The sequence below is a fragment of the Mastigoproctus giganteus genome, chromosome 2 (genome assembly GCF_048544385.1).
Source record: "Mastigoproctus giganteus isolate SK-2022 chromosome 2, ASM4854438v1, whole genome shotgun sequence".
NCBI lineage: Eukaryota > Metazoa > Arthropoda > Arachnida > Uropygi > Thelyphonidae > Mastigoproctus > Mastigoproctus giganteus.
Window position 1 is genome coordinate 168,039,463 of NC_143576.1, and position 18,516 is coordinate 168,057,978.

Sequence of the window (18,516 nt, forward strand, 5' to 3'; positions counted from 1 at the left end):
TGGCTAAAACAAAAGTAATGTTGAACAAGTATGACACAGAAAAGGAAATAATGATTGAAGTAGCAGTAATTGAAAAGGTGGAGTCATATACTTATCTGGGACAAGTTATTAGGTGTAATAATGATAAATGGCTGGAAGTCAAGAGAAGAATAAATTTTGGATGGATAGCATTCAGGAAATATAGTCACATACTGAAAAGCAATATCCCAGTTTGTCTGAAATGTAAAATAATAAACCAATGTATACTCCCCACCATGACTTATGGAAGTGAAACTTGGGCACTCACCAAAAGAATGGAAAAGAAGCTGAGAACTACACAGCGAGGAATGGAACGAATCATATTGGGAATCAGACTGTCAGATAAGAAGAGAAACATAGCTCGAAGACATGATGACAGGTGGACTAAGAAAATAACAGAATGGTACCCAAGAGGAGCTAGAAGAAAACCTGGAAGGCGGAGATGGATAGATGAAATTCATGAGTTTGTGGGTAGTAAATGGATGGCCAGTGCTCAAAACAGAAGGAACTGGAAAGTTGTTGGAGAGGCCTTCATCCTGCAGTGGATTGAAAATGGCTGATGATGATGATGACTTCATTCCTTCTGATTTACTTTTGCCAAGTATTTATGTGATGCCCCAGAATTTACTGTTTTGAGAAAACTAAATCAAACTGTCTGGATTATCATATTGCCGAATTGAAGTCATATGATTTCTCCATAATTCATTTGTCAGTTCATGTGTACTTTTGTCTAATTTAGCCCTTAGCAGTGTTTGCTAGCCTAAGTTAACCTCTGGTCGAAGAAAGGCTGTGATGTGCTGTCGTTTACAATAATTTACTTCATAATCATTGTAACACACTTGACAGATGGTAGCCATATTCCCTTGCAGAGGTAGTTGTTTTTAATTATTGTTGCACTGATGTAATCTTTTATTGCATCTCTATCTGAGGGGAGAAACTAGATGTCTACAGTAGTCAGTCTCTGATGAATTTACAAAAATTACTCTGTTACTACTGAATATATCGAAGTGAATATACAGCCAATTTTTAGGTAATTTCCCCTTTTGGAAATATGATAGTAGTATATACAGTATTCACTTTTTCCAGTTTCCAATATGAAAGTGCTAGTTCTTTGAACACGTTTTTTTTTTTTTTTTTTTTTTTCATAATTTGTTTTGGGAGACATAATCATATCTACAGTATGAAGAGGTGGATTGTATCAAGGTTGCACTGTATTTCATAATTTTCTTAATGAATTGCAGTACTTATTTAAGTCTTAATAAAAAAATTAAAAATTTTAAAAACATGCTATGTGTTTCGCATCGTTTATTTTCAAAGAAACAAAAAAAATTACTGCTAAAATTGCAAAAAAAAAAAAAAAAAAAAAAAAACATTTCAGACAAAATAGAAATATCAATTTCTTATCCTTTCATTTTCCAGTTTAAAAGACCATTAAGTGAAATTTTACATATGCATATGCACATATATTTGTACATATATTTTTAAAAAATTTAAAATCATATATATATATAATATATATATATATATATATATAATATATATATACATATATATTAAAATCATATAAATGACTCTGATGAGTATAATAAGGAACTGTACAGGCAAATAGAGTGGGCCAGTAAATCAGAGAGTCTTATAATGGGAGATTTTAATTTCCCAGATATTGACTGGAATTTGGGGGCTGTTTACTCACACACTAGCAGGGCTTTTGTGGATTTATTGGATGATTGTTTTCTACATCAGCATGTTCGGGAGGCAACTAGAGGGAGTAATACTCTTGATTTGATTATCAGCAGTGATTCTTCATGCATTAAGAATCTGCAGATAAATGAACCACTAGGTGGCAGTGATCACAGTGTGCTGAAGTGGGATTTACTGAAAGAGGTAACTACCATTAGGGGTAAAGGGAAGGGTTATTGCTTCCGTAAAGGCGACTACGATGGACTGAGACAGTATTTAAATTCTATACAGTGGGACCAACTGATGATGTTACCAACAGCAAATTCAAAATGGGAAGCATTCAAAGAACTTATCTTGGAAGCTACTAGGCTTTACATACCAACTAAGAAATATTGTTCAAGGTTTAGGCCAAAATGGATGTCAGATGAACTAATGAGGCATATGGCAGAGAAGAAAAATGCATGGGATACTTACAAATTAACACATGACACAGAAGCCTATGATAGATACAAGTTGATATGCAACCAAGTTACAAAGGAGGTTAGGCAGGCGAAGGCAGATTACGAGACATCCTTGGCAAGGGATGCAAAGAAAAACAGCAAAGAGTTCTTTACTTATGTAAACTCTAGAAGGAAGGGGATGAATCAGATTGGTCCACTTGAGATATTGATGGGTCAACTGTTGATGATCCTGCTCAGGTAGGTAACAAACTAAATGAATATTTTGCATCGACATTCACACATGAGGAGTTATTCAGCAAGGGGAATGCCAGAGGTGTATTCAACTCTAGCAGTAAGCTACAGAATCTCGAAATAACTGGGAGTAAAGTGGAGGAGAAACTGTTGAAGATAAACACAAGAAAGCCACCCGGGGTGGATGGGATCTATCCAGTTATATTAAAGGAGGCAGCAAAGGAAGTAAGCAAACCCTTAGCCATAATTATGAGAGCTTCCTTGGACTCGGGGGAGGTACCCATAGACTGGAAATGTGCAAATGTGACCCCAATTCACAAAGGAGGATCAAAGGCTGACACAAGTAACTATAGACCTGTGAGCTTAACTTCTGTTCCAGGAAAATTAATGGAGGCACTGGTTAAAGAAGCACTGCAGGATCATTTAGACAAGACTTCAGTTATAGCTCAGACACAGCATGGTTTTGTTAAGGGGAAGTCTTGCCTGATCAACTTGATTGCATACTATGATGCAGTCACAAAAGAACTGGATGCAGGGAATAACTTTGATATTATATACTTGGATCTTAGAAAGGCTTTTGATACTGTTGCACATGGAAGACTGCTACACAAATTGGAGCAGTGTGACATTGGAGGCAAATTGCTGCTATGGATAAAGGGGTGGTTGAGTGGGAGAAGACAGAGAGTGGTAATCAATGGACACTGCTCATCGTGGACTAATGTTATTAGTGGAGTCCCACAGGGCTCAGTGTTGGGTCCATTATTGTTTTCTGTATTTATAAATGATATTGATGATGGTATATCAAGCTTAATGTCCAAGTTTGCAGATGATACAAAGGTTGGCAGGGTTGTCAAGGACACTACTGACACTACACTGCTGCAACAGGATCTGGAAAGGTTGAGCAGATGGGCTGAGAGGTGGCAAATGAAGTTTAACATTGACAAATGTAAAGTACTACACATGGGAAACAGCAACCCCAGAGCAACATATCAACTCTGTGGTACTACACTGACAGTGGTAGAGAATGAAAGGGACTTGGGGGTGATTGTGCAGGCAGATATGAAGTTCTCTGAGCAGTGCAGACGGGCTGCAAGAGTAGCTCATGGAGTATTGTCAATGATATACAGGAATTTTTCCAGCAGGGATAAGGAGGTGATTATTCCATTGTACAAGGCAATGGTCAGGCCACACCTAGAGTACTGTATACAGGTCTGGAGGCCTCATTTCAAGAAGGATGTAGAGCTGCTGGAACGAGTACAGAGAAGGGCAACAAGATTAGTGAATGGCACAAAGGGGTGCTCTTACGAAGAAAGGCTTAAGTTTTGCAAATTACAGTGTCTGGAGACTAGGCACCAGCGAGGTGATCTGATAGAGGTGTATAAAGCCTTGAATGGTTTAAGCATGCTCAATGCTGATGGGATTCTTCCTCTAGCTCAGAAAAATCACCTGAGAGGGCATAAATTCAAATTGAGGAAAGACAGATGTAGGATAGACGTGCGGAAATTTGCCTTTAGCCAGCGGGTGGTTGGTTGGTGGAACAGACTGCCATCCCCTGTGGTGGAGGTTGATAGCCTAAATAAGTTTAAGGCTCAGCTGGACAGGTATTTTGAACGAACAGAGGGGTGAAGTGGAAGTGGGTTTTTTTTTTTTTTTTTTTTGGCTGATGCTGCATAAGCTTGCTTTCTTGCATCAAATGCCTCTACTAATGCTAATATATTTGATACTATTAATCACTTCCATTTTCAGTTTTATTTCAAATTTGGTAAACATATCTGGCTTTCTGCAGTGCAGAATCATCTGGAGAGAATATTGGATTTTATGTTATTGCCTGTACTCTGTGAAAATAATAATAAATCTTTCAAAAACTAGGATAAAGCTTGCTGTTTATTGTTAATAGTGGGAGAAGAAAAAGAAGTAACCTGAAACCTTAAACAAACACTGCTTTGACACTTGTTCAGTACCATGCTACTCTTCAAGCAAAAAGCTAGTAGTCTCAAAGACAGTAGCAGGTCCCCTGACAGGTTCCCACATTCAATTTCTGTACAAAAAAACCATAAAAAAAATTGCAGTACAAGTTTGACTATATTTAGGGCGGTAGAAAAAATTTCAGATTGTTAATTATTGATTAACAGTTAACATGGGAACATTATTTTCTGAGGGTCACCTGTCAAGTTACCCACCACTGCTGCTGGGTTAGAGTATTATTGAAAACTAATGAAAGCAATTCTGAAGAGGTGCTAACTACAGCTGGCACACAAGGACATTAAAAAAAATCAAATTCAAACTATTCATGAAAAAAAAAAAAAAAAATTCCAGAACAGACAAGCAGCAGTAGTAGTAGTAGTAGTGGCATGTGATGCAAGAAAGCAAATGTATGAGCTTATGCAGCATCAGCCAAAAAAAAAAAAAAAAAAAAAAAATCACACCATTCCCTCCAAATGCCTGTCCAGTTCCTCCTTAAATTTATTCAACCTATCAACTTCCACAACGACAGATGGAAGTTTGTTCCAGCAATTAACCACCCGCTGGCTAAAGGCAAATTTCTGCACATCTATTCTACATCTGTCCTTTCTTAATTTGAATTTATGCCCCCTTAGGTTCGTAATCTGAACAAGTGGAAGGATCCCATCAGAATTCAGCGTGCTCAACCCATTCAAGGCCTTATATACCTCAATCAGATCACCGCGTAGGTGCCTAGTCTCCAGTCACTGCAATTTGCAGAACTTAAGTCTCTCTTGGTAAGAGGATCCCTTCATTCCCCTCACCAATCTTGTTGCCCTTCTCTGTACATGCTCAAGTAAATCTACATCCTTCCTAAAATGAGGCCTCCAGACCTGTACATAGTACTCAAGGCGTGGCCTGACCACTGCCTTATACAGAGGGATAATCACCTCCTTTTCCCTGCTAGCAAAATTCCTATATATCATTGACAAAACCCCATGACCTGCCCTGGCAGCCTGTCTGCATTGCTCAGAGAACTTCATATCTGACTGCACAATTACTCCCAGGTCTTTTTCATTTTCTACCACCTTAAGTGTAGTACCACACAGTTGGTACGTTTCTCTTGGGTTACTTCTACCCATATGCAGTACTTTGCATTTGTCAAGGTTAAACTTCAGTTGCCACTTCTTAGCCCATCTGCCCAAATTATCTAGATCCTGTTGCAGTAGCACACTTCCATTACTGTCATTAACAACCCTGCCAACCTTTGTATCATCTGCAAACTTCGACATTAAGCCTGATATACCTTCATCAATATCATTGATAAATATACAAAACAACAGTGGACCTAACACCGAACCCTGTGGGACTCCACTAATAACATTAGTCCAAGAAGAGCAGCACCCATTGATTACCACCATCTGTCTTCTCGCACTTAACCATCCTTTTATCCATTGTAGCAACTTACCCTTAATACCATTCTGCTCCAATTTGTACAATAGTCTTCCATGCGCAACAGTGTCAAAAGCTTTCCTGAAATCCAAATATATGATATCAAAATTATTTTTTGCATCCAGTTCCTTTGTAACCACATCATAATATCCTATCAAATTTGTCAGACAAAACTTTCCCTTAACAAACCCATGCTGTGTCTGAATTATTGCTGCAGTCTTGTCTAGATGATCCTGCAATGCATCTTTAACCAGCGACTCCATTATTTTACCCGGAACCGAAGTTAAACTAACTGGTCTGTAATTACTCGTGTCACCCTTCGATCCCCCTTTGTGAATTGGGGATACATTTGCACATCTCCAGTCCGTGGGAACCTCCCCTGAGTCCAAGGATGCTCTCATAATTATGTCTAAGTGTTTGCTTAGTTGCTTTGCTGCCTCCTTTAATATAACTGGATAGATCCCATCCACCCCAGGTGCTCGCCCAGACAAGCACAGCAGCAGCGTGGTATCCATTGAAAAATATGGCACATCTTCTGCCTGAAATATACAAGGAAACTCCCCACTGTGCCAACGTAATGGGGAAAATATATAGACACCCACTTAAAAAAAACAAAAGAAAGTTTAGGGGAACAGTGACCACTTCAAAGCATTGGCCATGTGAAATTCCCAAAAACACTTGCATTTCTGCCATGGCCTGCCAACAAGAAAAGAACCATTGATGCCACTTGTGGCCCGCACAGATCTTGTTAGTGACTCATCTCCCAATTAAAAATAATAATAATAAATAAATAAAAGAAAAAACGTAAAAATATATGTACCCAGTTTGAAAAATCATAAATGAAGCTAAACCCATGAACAGAACTTTTCAAAGTTCTGTTTTATGGATTGATATCAGTACTGTTTTCACTCTTCATTCCCTTCCACTGCATGTATTGATTGAATGAAATGCAATCATTGATTAATGCATTAACAAATTTACATGTATTTCTTCACATGCTTTATACTTAGAAGTTGGACTCTGAACATGTTCTTTCTCTTTGAAAGGCAGTAACTGATGCAGTCAATTTCAAGTAGCCTTGGTTAAACTTCTGCCTGGTGATGTACATCTTCCCTCTCTCTTACTTATGTTTTTTTTTTACTAGAAACAAAGTACACTGAGTGGACAGAAATCAGGATACTTATCTAGTAACTGGTAGACCCACCTTTCGCCCGGATAAGGGCAGTCACATGGCGAGACATGAGTCCACTAGTTCACAGAAGCATTCCGCAGGTATTTCCATCCATCCATGCTTGCTGCACCACTGTCCATTATTCCATCGCATTGCAGGGTGGAGGATCCAAAGCTCGAACGGACCTTTCCGCAGCATCCCAAAGATGCCCCACAGGGTTCATGTCCGGTGAACGGCATTCTATGGTGGTAAAATCTGCAGAATGCTCTTCGAACCATGTTCTAGTCACCATGGCTCTGTGGGGAGGTGGATTGTCCTGCTGGAAGAGTCCATTGCCCTGTGGGTGCAGAATGACTGCGAAGGAATGCAGACATTCTGCAAGGATGGACACGTAACCTGGACCGTTCAGAGATGTGTCTAGATGTACTGGAGGTCCCAACGTGTGCCAGTTGAACATGCCCCAGACCGTTGACATGATGGGTGCATAGCTTTGCGCAGTTTCCGCCAGATACACACCCTCCCGTCCACTCAAAATAACTGGAAATGGGACTCATTGGGCCAGGAGACCCGTCTCCAATCATCCAAGGTCCAGTGCCGATGTTCTTTTGCCCATTTGAGATGTAGAGAATCCCACCTGAGTTGTGGTGGGATTCTGGTGGATCGGCAGCTCTCATAACCTTTTGCGGCTAATGATCACCTGATTGTCTTGGTGGTGACGTTTCTGTCACCTCCCTTGTTGAAGTCTGCAATGATTTGTGCCACTGTTGCTCTCCGGTTGGATGAAACAATGCGAGACAGATGTTATTGGCCACATTTTGGGTGTGACATAAGCACTGCGAAAGCAAAAATAAGAGTAGGAGTGTGTTATAGGCCTAATGACTTGAATGAGTACAATGAACAGTTGTACAGAGAAATAGAGTGGGCTAGTAAATCGGAATGTCTTATAATGGGGGATTTTAACTTACCAGATATTGACTGGAACTTGTGGGTTGGGCACTCACACACTAGTCAGACTTTTGTGGATTTATTGGATGATTGTTTTCTGCAGCAGCATGTTCGAGAGGCAACCAGAGAAAGTAATACTCTTGATCTGGTTATCAGCAGTGATTATTCATGTATTAGGAATTTGCAGATAAAAGAACCACTAGGTGGCAGTGATCACAGTGTACTGACGTGGGATTTACTTAAAGATTTAATTACCATCAGGAGTAAAGGAAAGAGTTTTTGCTTCCGTAAAGGAGAGTACAGTGGTCTCAGACAGTTTTTAAATTCTGTACAGTGGGATCAACTGACGATGTTACCAACAGTAAATTCTAAGTGGGAAGCATTCAAGGAATTAATCGTGGAAGCTACTAAAAGTTTCATACCTGTAAGAAATATTGTTCAAGGTTTAGGCCTAAATGGTTGTCAAATGAACTAATGAGACTCGTAACAGAGAAGAAAAATGAATGGGATGCATATAAATTATCAAGCGACTCAGAAGCCTATGGCAGATATAAGTTAATCTGTGATCAGGTAACAAAGGAGGTTCGGCAGGCGAAGGCAGATTACGAGAAATCCTTGGCAAAAGATGCTAAGAAAAACAGCAAGGATTTCTTTACTTATATAAACTCTAAAAGGAAGGGGATGAATCTGATCGGTCCACTTGACATCGATGGTTCGACTGTTGATGATCCTGCTCAGATAGCAAACTGAATGAGTATTTTGCATCTACATTCACACATGAGGAAGTTTGAAAATGGCAGAAGGTTATCAAATTGTAGCAAGATACTTAATGATTTTGTAATAACTGAGAGCAAAGTGGAAGAGAAATTGTTGAAGTTAAACGTAAGAAAAGCACCTGGGGTGGATGGGATCTATCCAGTTATATTAAAGGAGGCGGCAAAGCAACTGAGCAAACCCTTAGCCATAATTATGAGAGCATCCTTGGACTCAGGGGAGGTTCCCACGGACTGGAGATGTGCAAATGTATCCCCAATTCACAAAGGAGGATCGAAGGGTGACACGAGTAATTACAGACCACTTAGTTTAACTTCTGTTCCGGGTAAAATAATGAAGTCGCTGTTTAAAGATGCATTGCAGGATCATCTAGATCATCTAGTCTTGTCTGACAAATTTGATAGGATATTATGATGTGGTTACAAAATAACTGGATGCAAAAAATAATTTTGATATCATATACAGTGAAACTTCCCTTTAACGGACAGCCATGGGGAACGAAAATGTGTCCGTTAGAGAGAAGTGTCCGCTAACAAGAAGTCTGAGGGAGAAAAAAAAAAAAAAAAGAAAGAAAGAAAAATCGTTAAACGTTTACTGTAAAATTAAATTAAAATATATACAGATTTTGAACAATATTTTTGTAAATAATATACAATTACATACACAAGAGATAAAGAAAAATCGTTAAACGTTTAATATAAAATTAAATTAAATTATATACAGATTTTGCACAATATTTTTGTAAATAATATACATACAATTGTGCTATGCATATTATGACTTTATCTTAAGAAAAATGCATACAGTAATCACTTATTTTCTTCTGCACCTTCTTCCGGCTGATAATTTTGTTTTCAACATTTGTTTGGAGTGAAGAAACCATCGAAAGTCCTTCAGTATCTTCTTCAGCGGCGAAAAACATTTTTAAACGATTGATTTGTATGAGCGCTTCTTCTATTTTCATCGGTGGTTCGTCGTTAATATGTTCTTCGACAGAATGACCTCCTTCCATTTCTTCATCCTCATGAGGAACTTCTTGAAAAATATCGATGATAATGTCGTTGATATCTAGAGCACCATCTTCTGTAGTGAGGTTTGAGTCTATATCTTTGTAGCCAGGGTCACTTGTAGCGGAAGTATCGTACATTATCAATAGATGTCGAAGTTCTTGTTCTTCTTGGTGCTCCACATTGCTGTTCACAACTTCAATTTTTGCGTTTGACAAGCCAGACTTTACAAAACAGTTCACGACAGTTTGTTTTCTAATTGCGTTTACTGAAGAGGAAATCCATTGAATCGCATCTAGGATGCTGATTTTCTTTGCAAGGTCACTCGCACATGTTACATCGTTCATGTTTGCAATGAGATGTCTTAAAACACGTTTTCTGTAGTGAAGTTTAAATTTTTTTATTATCCCTTGATCCAAGGGCTGACACTCTGCAGATGTGTTTGGTGGAAGAAAAATGATTTGACTGTTGGACAATTCAATGTGCGGGTGAGATCCAGCATTATCCATGAAAAGAATAATTTTTCTGTTTTGTCGAATCATGTTTTGGTTAAAGTGACTTATCCATTCGCTCATGATATCTCGTGTCATCCACGCTTTTTTATTAGACTTCCAGTCAACATCCAAAAGATTTAACTTTATGCCCTTGAAACAACGAGGAATTTGTGGGTTTCCTATAACAAGAGGTTGTTCAAAGTCTCCCAGCATATTTGTACACAATAGTACAGTCAAGCGTTCCTTAGAAATTTTTCCGCCCTGGCACTTTTCGTTTTTTAGACTCGTTGTTTTTTTAGGAAGAGCTTTAAAAAACAACCCTGTTTCGTCACAGTTGTAAATATCCTTAGCTTCAAAATCACGACATAACTCTTCCAATTTGACGGTCCACTCTGTTACAACTCCAGTATCAACAGATCCACCTTCACCACTTACGGTTTTCCAAGAAATTTTATGCCGAGTTTTGAACTTGTCTACCCATCCCACAGAAGCTTTGAACTCATTTACTCCCATAGATTTCGCAACCTCCAAAGTCTTTTCCCTAATAATAGGTCCATTAATGGGAATTTTTTTTAGCACGTGGGCGACAAATTTGAAGTCCAACAGTTTTCGGGAATGATTTTTGAACCTGATCATTTCCGTGTTGCCAAAATTGTTTGAGCAGTTCATTTTTTTCTTTAGGATGTCGCTTACCTGCGTCTTCCCGATTTTGAATTTTGCAGCAAGATTGCGAATACTATTTTTTTGCCGATCATACGCATTAATGAGTTCAACTTTTATCTTTTAAAGTTAAATGTTTACGAGAAGACATTGTGCACTTCACACGACACTGAACAAAACTGAAAATGAAAAGACGAAAAACCGACCATATTCTCCCCCCCCCCTGCACACACTGAATTCATCAGAAGTTTTACACGTGCCTTAAAATTCTTGAAAAAGGGTTTAGAACCGCGACGTAAACCTTGATAAAATTCAGAGAATCGGAAATAGAAAATAAACACACGATTGAGGCAATACGTGGAAGACACGTTCCTAGAAAAAGGGCCGTGAACTCGCCCGCTGTCCGTTATGGGGAGATCAAATTAAGTGTTATTCTAAACGAAACAGTGCAGATTGCCTGTCCGCGTCCGTTACAGAGAATGTCCGCTAGACAGAAGCTGCAAACACGTTAAAACCAATGGAGGTGAGTTGGGAAATTGGAAAATGTCCGTTAGGAGAAGTTTCGCTGTATTTGGATTTCAGGAAAGCTTTTGACACAGTTGCACATGGAAGACTATTGTACAAATTGGACAAAAGGATGGTTAAGTGCGAGAAGACAGAGGGTGATAATCAATGGGTGCTGCTCTTGTTGGACTAATGTTATTAGTGGAGTCCCACAGGGTTCGGTGTTAGGTCCACTGTTGTTTTGTATATTTATCAATGATATTGATGAAGGTATACCAGGCTTAATGTCGAAGTTTGCAGATGATACAAAGGTTGGCAGGGTTGTTAATGACAGTAATGGCAGTGTGCTACTGCAACAGGATCTAAATAATTTGGGCAGATGGGCTAAGAAGTGGCAACTGAAGTTTAACCTTGACAAATGCAAAGTACTGCATATGGGTAGAAGTAACCCCAGAGAAACGTACCAACTGTGTGGTACTACACTTAAGGTGGTAGAAAATGAAAAAGACCTGGGAGTAATTGTGCAGGCAGATATGAAGTTTTCTGAGCAATGCAGACAGGCTGCCAGGGCAGGTCATGGGGTTTTGTCAATGATATATAGGAATTTTGCTAGCAGGGAAAAGGAGGTGATTATCCCTCTGTATAAGGCAATGGTCAGGCCACGCCTTGAGTACTGTGTACAGGTCTGGAGGCCTCATTTTAGGAAGGATGTAGATTTACTTGAGCGTGTACAGAGAAGGGCAACAAGATTGGTGAGGTGAATGAAGGGATCCTCTTACCAAGAGAGGCTTAAGTTCTGCAAATTGCAGTGGCTGGAGCACGCTGAATTCTGATTGGATCCTTCCACTTGTTCAGATTAGCATTAGCATTAGCATTAGTAGAGGCATTTGATGCAAGAAAGCAAGCTTATGCAGCATCAGCCAAAAAAAAAAAAAAAAAAAAATTAAGTAACATAAATACATAAAAATAACCACTTCCACTTCACCCCTCTGTTCGTTCGAAATACCTGTCCAGCTGAGCCTTAAACTTATTTAGGCTATCAACTTCCACGACAAGGGATGGAGGTCTGTTCCACCCACCAACCACCCGCTGGCTAAAGGCAAATTTCCGCACATCTATCCTACATCTGTCTTTCCTCAATTTGAATTTATGCCCTCTCAGGTGATTTTTCTGAGCTAGAGGAAGAATCCCATCAGCATTGAGCATGCTCAAACCATTCAAGGCTTTGTACACCTCTATCAGATCACCCCGCTGGTGCCTAGTTTCCAGACACTGTAATTTGCAAAACTTAAGCCTTTCTTCGTAAGAGAACCCCTTTGTCCCATTCACCAATCTAGTTGCCCTTCTCTGTACTCGTTCCAGCAGCTCTACATCCTTCCTGAAATGAGGCCTCCAGGCCTGTATACAGTACTCTAGGTGTGGCCTGACCATTGCCTTATACAAGGGAATAATCACCTACTTATCCCTGCTAGAAAAATTCCTATATATCATTCACAATACACCATGAGCTACTCTTGCAGCTCGTCTGCACTGCTCAGAGAACTTCATATCTGCCTGCACCACCACCCCCAGGTCCCTTTCATTCTCTACCACTGTCAGTGTAGTACCACAGAGTTGATACGTTGCTCTGGGGTTGCTGTTTCCCATATGTAGTACTTTACATTTGCCAATGTTAAACTTCATTTGCCACCTCGAAGCCCATCTGCTCAACCTTTCCAAATCCTGTTGCAGCAGCATAGTGTCAGTAGTGTCCTTGACAACCCTGCCAACCTTCGTATCGTCTGCAAACTTGGACATTAAGCCTGATATACCATCATCAATATCATTTATAAATACAGAAAACAATAAAGGCCCCAATACTGAACCCTGAGGGACTCCACTAATAACATTAGTCCACGATGAGCAGTGTCCATTGATTACCACTCTCTGTCTTCTCCCCCTCAACCACCCCTTTATCCATAGCAGCAACTTGCCTCCAATGCCACACTGCTCCAATTTGTGCAGCAGTCTTCCATGTGCAACAGTATCAAAAGCCTTTCTAAGATCGAAGTATATAATATCAAAGTTATTCCCTGCATCCAGTTCTTTTGTGACTGCATCATAGTATCCAATCAAATTGGTCAGGCAAGACTTCCCCTTAACAAAACCATGCTGTGTCCTAGCTATAACTGAAGTCTTGTCTAGATGATCCTGCAGTGCTTCTTTCACCAGTGCCTCCATTAATTTTCCGGGAACAGAAGTTAAACTCACAGGTCTATAATTACTTGTGTCAGCCTTTGATCCCCCTTTGTGAATTGGGGTCACATTTGCACATCTCCAGTCAATGGGTACCTCCCCTGAGTCCAAGGAAGCTCTCATAATTATGGCTAAGGGTTTGCTTACCTCCTTTGCTGCCTCCTTTAATATAACTGGATAGATCCCATCCACCCCAGGTGCCTTTCTTGTGTTTATCTTCAACAATTTCTCCTCCACTTTGCTCTCAGTTATTACAAGATTCTCTAGCTTACTGCTAGAGTTGAATACACCTCTGGCATTCCCCTCGCTGAATAACTCCTCATGTGTGAATGTCGATGCAAAATATTCATTTAGTTTGTTAGCTACCCGAGCAGGGTCATCAACAGTTGACCCATCGATCTCAAGTGGACCAATCTGATTCATCCCCTTCCTTCTAGAGTTTACATAAGTAAAGAACTCTTTGCTGTTTTTCTTCGCATCCCTTGCCAAGGATCTCTCGTAATCTGCCTTCGCCTGCCTAACCTCCTTTGTAACTTGGTTACAGATCAACTTGTATCTATCATAGGCGTCCGTGTCACGTGTTATTTTGTATGTATCCCATGCATTTTTCTTCTCTGCCATATGCCTCATTAGTTCATCTGACAACCATTTAGGCCTAAACCTTGAACAGTATTTCTTAGTTGGTATGTAAAGCTTAGTAGCTTCCACGATAAGTTCTTTGAATGCTTCCCATTTTGAATTTGCTATTGGCAATATCATCAGTTGATCCCACTGTATAGAATTTAAATACTGTCTCAGTCCATTGTAGTCGCCTTTACGAAAGCAATACCCCTTCCCTTTACCCCTAATGGTAGTTACCTCTTTGAGTAACTCCCACTTCAGCACACTGTGATCACTGCCACCAAGTGGTTCATTTATCTGCAGATTCTTAATGCATGAAGAATCACTACTGATAATCAAATCAAGAGTATTACTCCCTCTAGTTGCCTCCCGAACATGCTGGTGTAGAAAACAATCATCCAATAAATCCACAAAAGCCTTGCTACTGTGTGAGTGACCAGCCCCCAAATTCCAGTCAATATCTGGGAAATTAAAATCCCCCATTATAAGACTCTCTGATTTACTGGCCCACTCTATTTCTCCGAACAGTTTCTTATTATACTCATCAGAGTCATTAGGCCTATAGCACACTCCTACTCTCAATTTTGATCTCCCAATGCTTATGTCACACCAAACTGACTCGACACTGCACTGTCCAGCGATGTCGACTGGCTTCACTTCCTTGGATTTTATGTGTTTTTTAACTAATAGCATAACCCCTCCTCCCTTCCTATCCTGTCTATCCTTTCTGTAGACATTGTACTCCCCAAATTCCAGTTCTGCATTTCTTATATCTGTGTGACACCACGTCTCTGAAATCCCCACAATATCTGCCTTTGATGTTTTGAGCAACACCTCAAATTCATCAAATTTATTTACTAAACTCCTAGCATTGGTGTACACACAAGTATACATGCACCTGTTCTTTTTCTTAGCTACCCTAACACAACCCATGTGTTTACTTGTACCCCAATGATTCCCAGCAGTCTCTGAAATATCCTGCATCTTATTTTCCAGGCTGCGGCTCATTCCAATAGAAGCAGTGCAAGAATCACTTTCACCTCTGCCAGTGGCTACTGTTAATCTATTAGTCCTTGTATCCCCCCAATCTAGCAGTTTTCCGACCCACCTAACATTGCCTCGATAGCATCAGCAAACATTCTTGCACCCTTTCTATTTAAGTGTATCCCATCCCTGTAGAAGCAGTCTCTCCTGTTAACAAGTACAGACCAGGCTGAAAAAATTTCTACCCCTTGAGCCCTGCACAATCTTTCCAGGGCCGAATTGATTGACAGGGCTCTCATCATATACTCCCTCCTATCGTGTCTGGGCAGAATTGCAGACACTTTCAATTTCAACCCTAATTCACGGCTTTTTTTCATCAGTGACCTGTACTTGTCAAGTAATTCCGCCGGTCTCCTACTCTTAATGTCATTAGTGCCAACGTGTACAACTATATCACCTTTTGTGCCCTTAAAGGATGATATCCGCTCTACAACGTCATCAACTTTTGCCCCTGGCAGACATACCCTGGTCCTATTCCACCTATCCTTTTTACAAAGCATGTTTCCCGTTTCCCTGACAATAGAGTCACCAACAATTACTAGTTCCTTTGGGACCAGCGCATTCTGCCTTGGGGGTTGCCGCTGTGTTCCGCGATGACCAAGTGCAAGCTCTGGCATTGGTGTGGGCAGCTGAGAGCTTGATGGGCCCCTCACTTGTAATCCTTCGAGGGCATCCACCCTATCCTTCAAGCTCTCATATAGGCCCATAACAATGCTGAGTTGTCGCCTTATCTCCTTACACTCCTTGCATCGCACACACACAAAGACATCCCCCATGGCAGTATCATGTCCCATACTTGACTGCTCCGCAAACATCAAGCAAATAGTGCATCTTACAAGGCTGTGATTCAGAGGACAACTGCCCCCCTCAGTTCTCCCCTGGGCCACAGCATTCCCATTAGCTTGAGCCCTTTGCTTTGCTGCTCTGGTTTGAGTCATGATTTAGATTTACTTTCAATAAAATTTCAATTTCTGTACAAAATTAAATCCTAAACTTGTATCCAAACACAGTTATAACGCTATATTTATGTTTCAGTAACGAGTGTTATCTACGGAATATTTACGTTTCAGTAACGAGTGTTATCTACGAAATATTTACGTTTCAGTAACGAGTGTTATCTGCGAAATCCCTTTATATAACTTTCGTATCAAGTTATGTATTAATTATTTGTTTTTACTAATTATTTATGTTACGTAACCTAAGTGGTTATATGTATAATTAATTATGTTAAATATAATTAATTATATTACGTTTGTAATCTAAGTCGTTATATGTATTTATTTAAACGTACAATTTAACTGCTAACGAAGTTCTAGTACGGTATATCGTATCACAAAGGCGGGAAAATTACGAACGGTTAGCGGAGTTGAAACACGTGGAAACCTTTACTGATACTTTTATGCAATTACAAGGCCGAGTAAAGAATAAATACACCAAATTAATCAGAAAATCACAAAATAATGTTATACTACTAAATTTAAATCAAAAGTTTTAGAAAAACAATAATTTCAAATCAATAAATAAGAAAAATCCACTTAGCGGCTTTGAAAACGACCGTCTCTTTTAGCCTCGTTACGAACCTAAGGGGGCATAAATTCAAATTAAGAAAAGACAGATGTAGAATAGATGATTGGAAATTTGCCTTTAGCCAGCGGGTGGTTAATTGCTGGAACAAACTTCCATCTGTCGTTGTAGAAGTTGATAGGTTGAATAAATTTAAGGAGGAACTGGACAGGCATTTGGAGGGAATGGTGTGATTTTTTTTTTTTTTTTTTTTTGTTGTTGGCTGATGCTGCATAAGTTCATACATTTGCTTTCTTGCATCACATGCCACTACTACTACTACTACGTCCATCCACCACCTTTCTCTGCCCACAGTCCTGTCCATGAATGTTATTCCGGAAATGGCGTATTCCTGATACACTTTGCACGATAGAGTGACCCATGCATTGGGAACCCACTACCACCCCTCTTTCAAAATCAGTTAACTCACAATGTTTATCCATACTGACATCGAATTATTGTCTACATGAATGCAATGTACCTGTATACCTTCCAAGTGGTGGGTTCATTCACTAGCAAGAGGGGTGACAGTGTTGCGTTGCCCAGGAACCAGGTATCCATTGAATTTTGTCCTTGCAGTGCAAGTTGCATACCATTGCATTTATTTAAAGATAAGGAACAAAATGGGTGGGGTATCAAACTATTTTTAGCACATGCATAGTGCATTGGCATCAATAAAGTTTGATAAGTACTTTTTGCCAGAAATTATGATACAGTTTCAACGTGACAGGAACCTTATTTACTGGCTCATATTTATACTACCTTTCAGTTTTAATTTAGCGCAGGTGAGTAGAGGTGCTAGTGAGAGTTTCTGATGACATCAGATGTGTGAAATAAAAATTTAAATTGTATTAAATTTATTTAATAAACATAAAAAAATTTTTTTTTTTTTTTTTGAGTTTTTTTTTTTTTTTTTTTTTTCATTACAAGCTGTTAGAATAAAATTCCTTCATGTAGTTAGCAAAACATTTGGTGGCACCAGGTGCTGATCAATAATGGGGAGGGGGGGGGGGATGTTGAAGCATTTCAGTAGTTTCGGAACTGCCCAGGTGGCACACTGCAGGAAAAGGTTGGCCATCCCTGAGCTATCAAGACTGGTTCCATAGAAAACATGTATTAAATATTGTTAACCTAATAACTCAGTCAAACTGAAAAGATTAAATGTTAATTTCCATTTGACAGAAGCCAATCAATAGCCAAAACTGAAATGCAAGTATGCAACATAAAATATTCTAATTATATTTACAAAGCCAACAAAATTAAAAAACTTAAAATTATAAAATTTAAACAACTAAAGACAAAAAAAAAATTAATTTAACAAACAGAATAGGAGTAACCATAATGAAGAATGAAAAATGTTGGGGAAGAATAGCAGAGCCTAGGAAAAATGCAAACAGGCTGTGTTACTATCGATATCAGAATTCACTAAAAGAGTAAATGAATGTAATCGTAATCAAATAATGATATACGAAAATAAATACTATTGTATTTCTGGAATTTTTTCTTTTCTTTTTTTTTTTTTTTTTGTAGTTTAAATTCCATTTTTATAAATTTTTTTCTCCTTTTCAGCATTACTTGTTGCAGTTTTCAACTTTAATGTGACACAGTAGTTTTATGTTTGTAAATTCTTATTTGATCGCACCACATTATATTTTTAGTGCATACATTGTGAATGTATGCACTGTTGAGTATGCCATCTTGTGCCTGGCTTAATC

At 39.2% G+C, this 18,516-nt stretch overlaps 1 protein-coding gene across 3 annotated transcripts in view; it reads left to right on the top strand.

The window, feature by feature from the left end:
* The window catches only part of Dpit47 (DNA polymerase interacting tpr containing protein of 47kD), a 231,963-nt gene that overhangs the window by 120,841 nt on the left and 92,606 nt on the right, over window positions 1-18,516 (top strand). The window lies entirely within an intron of this gene.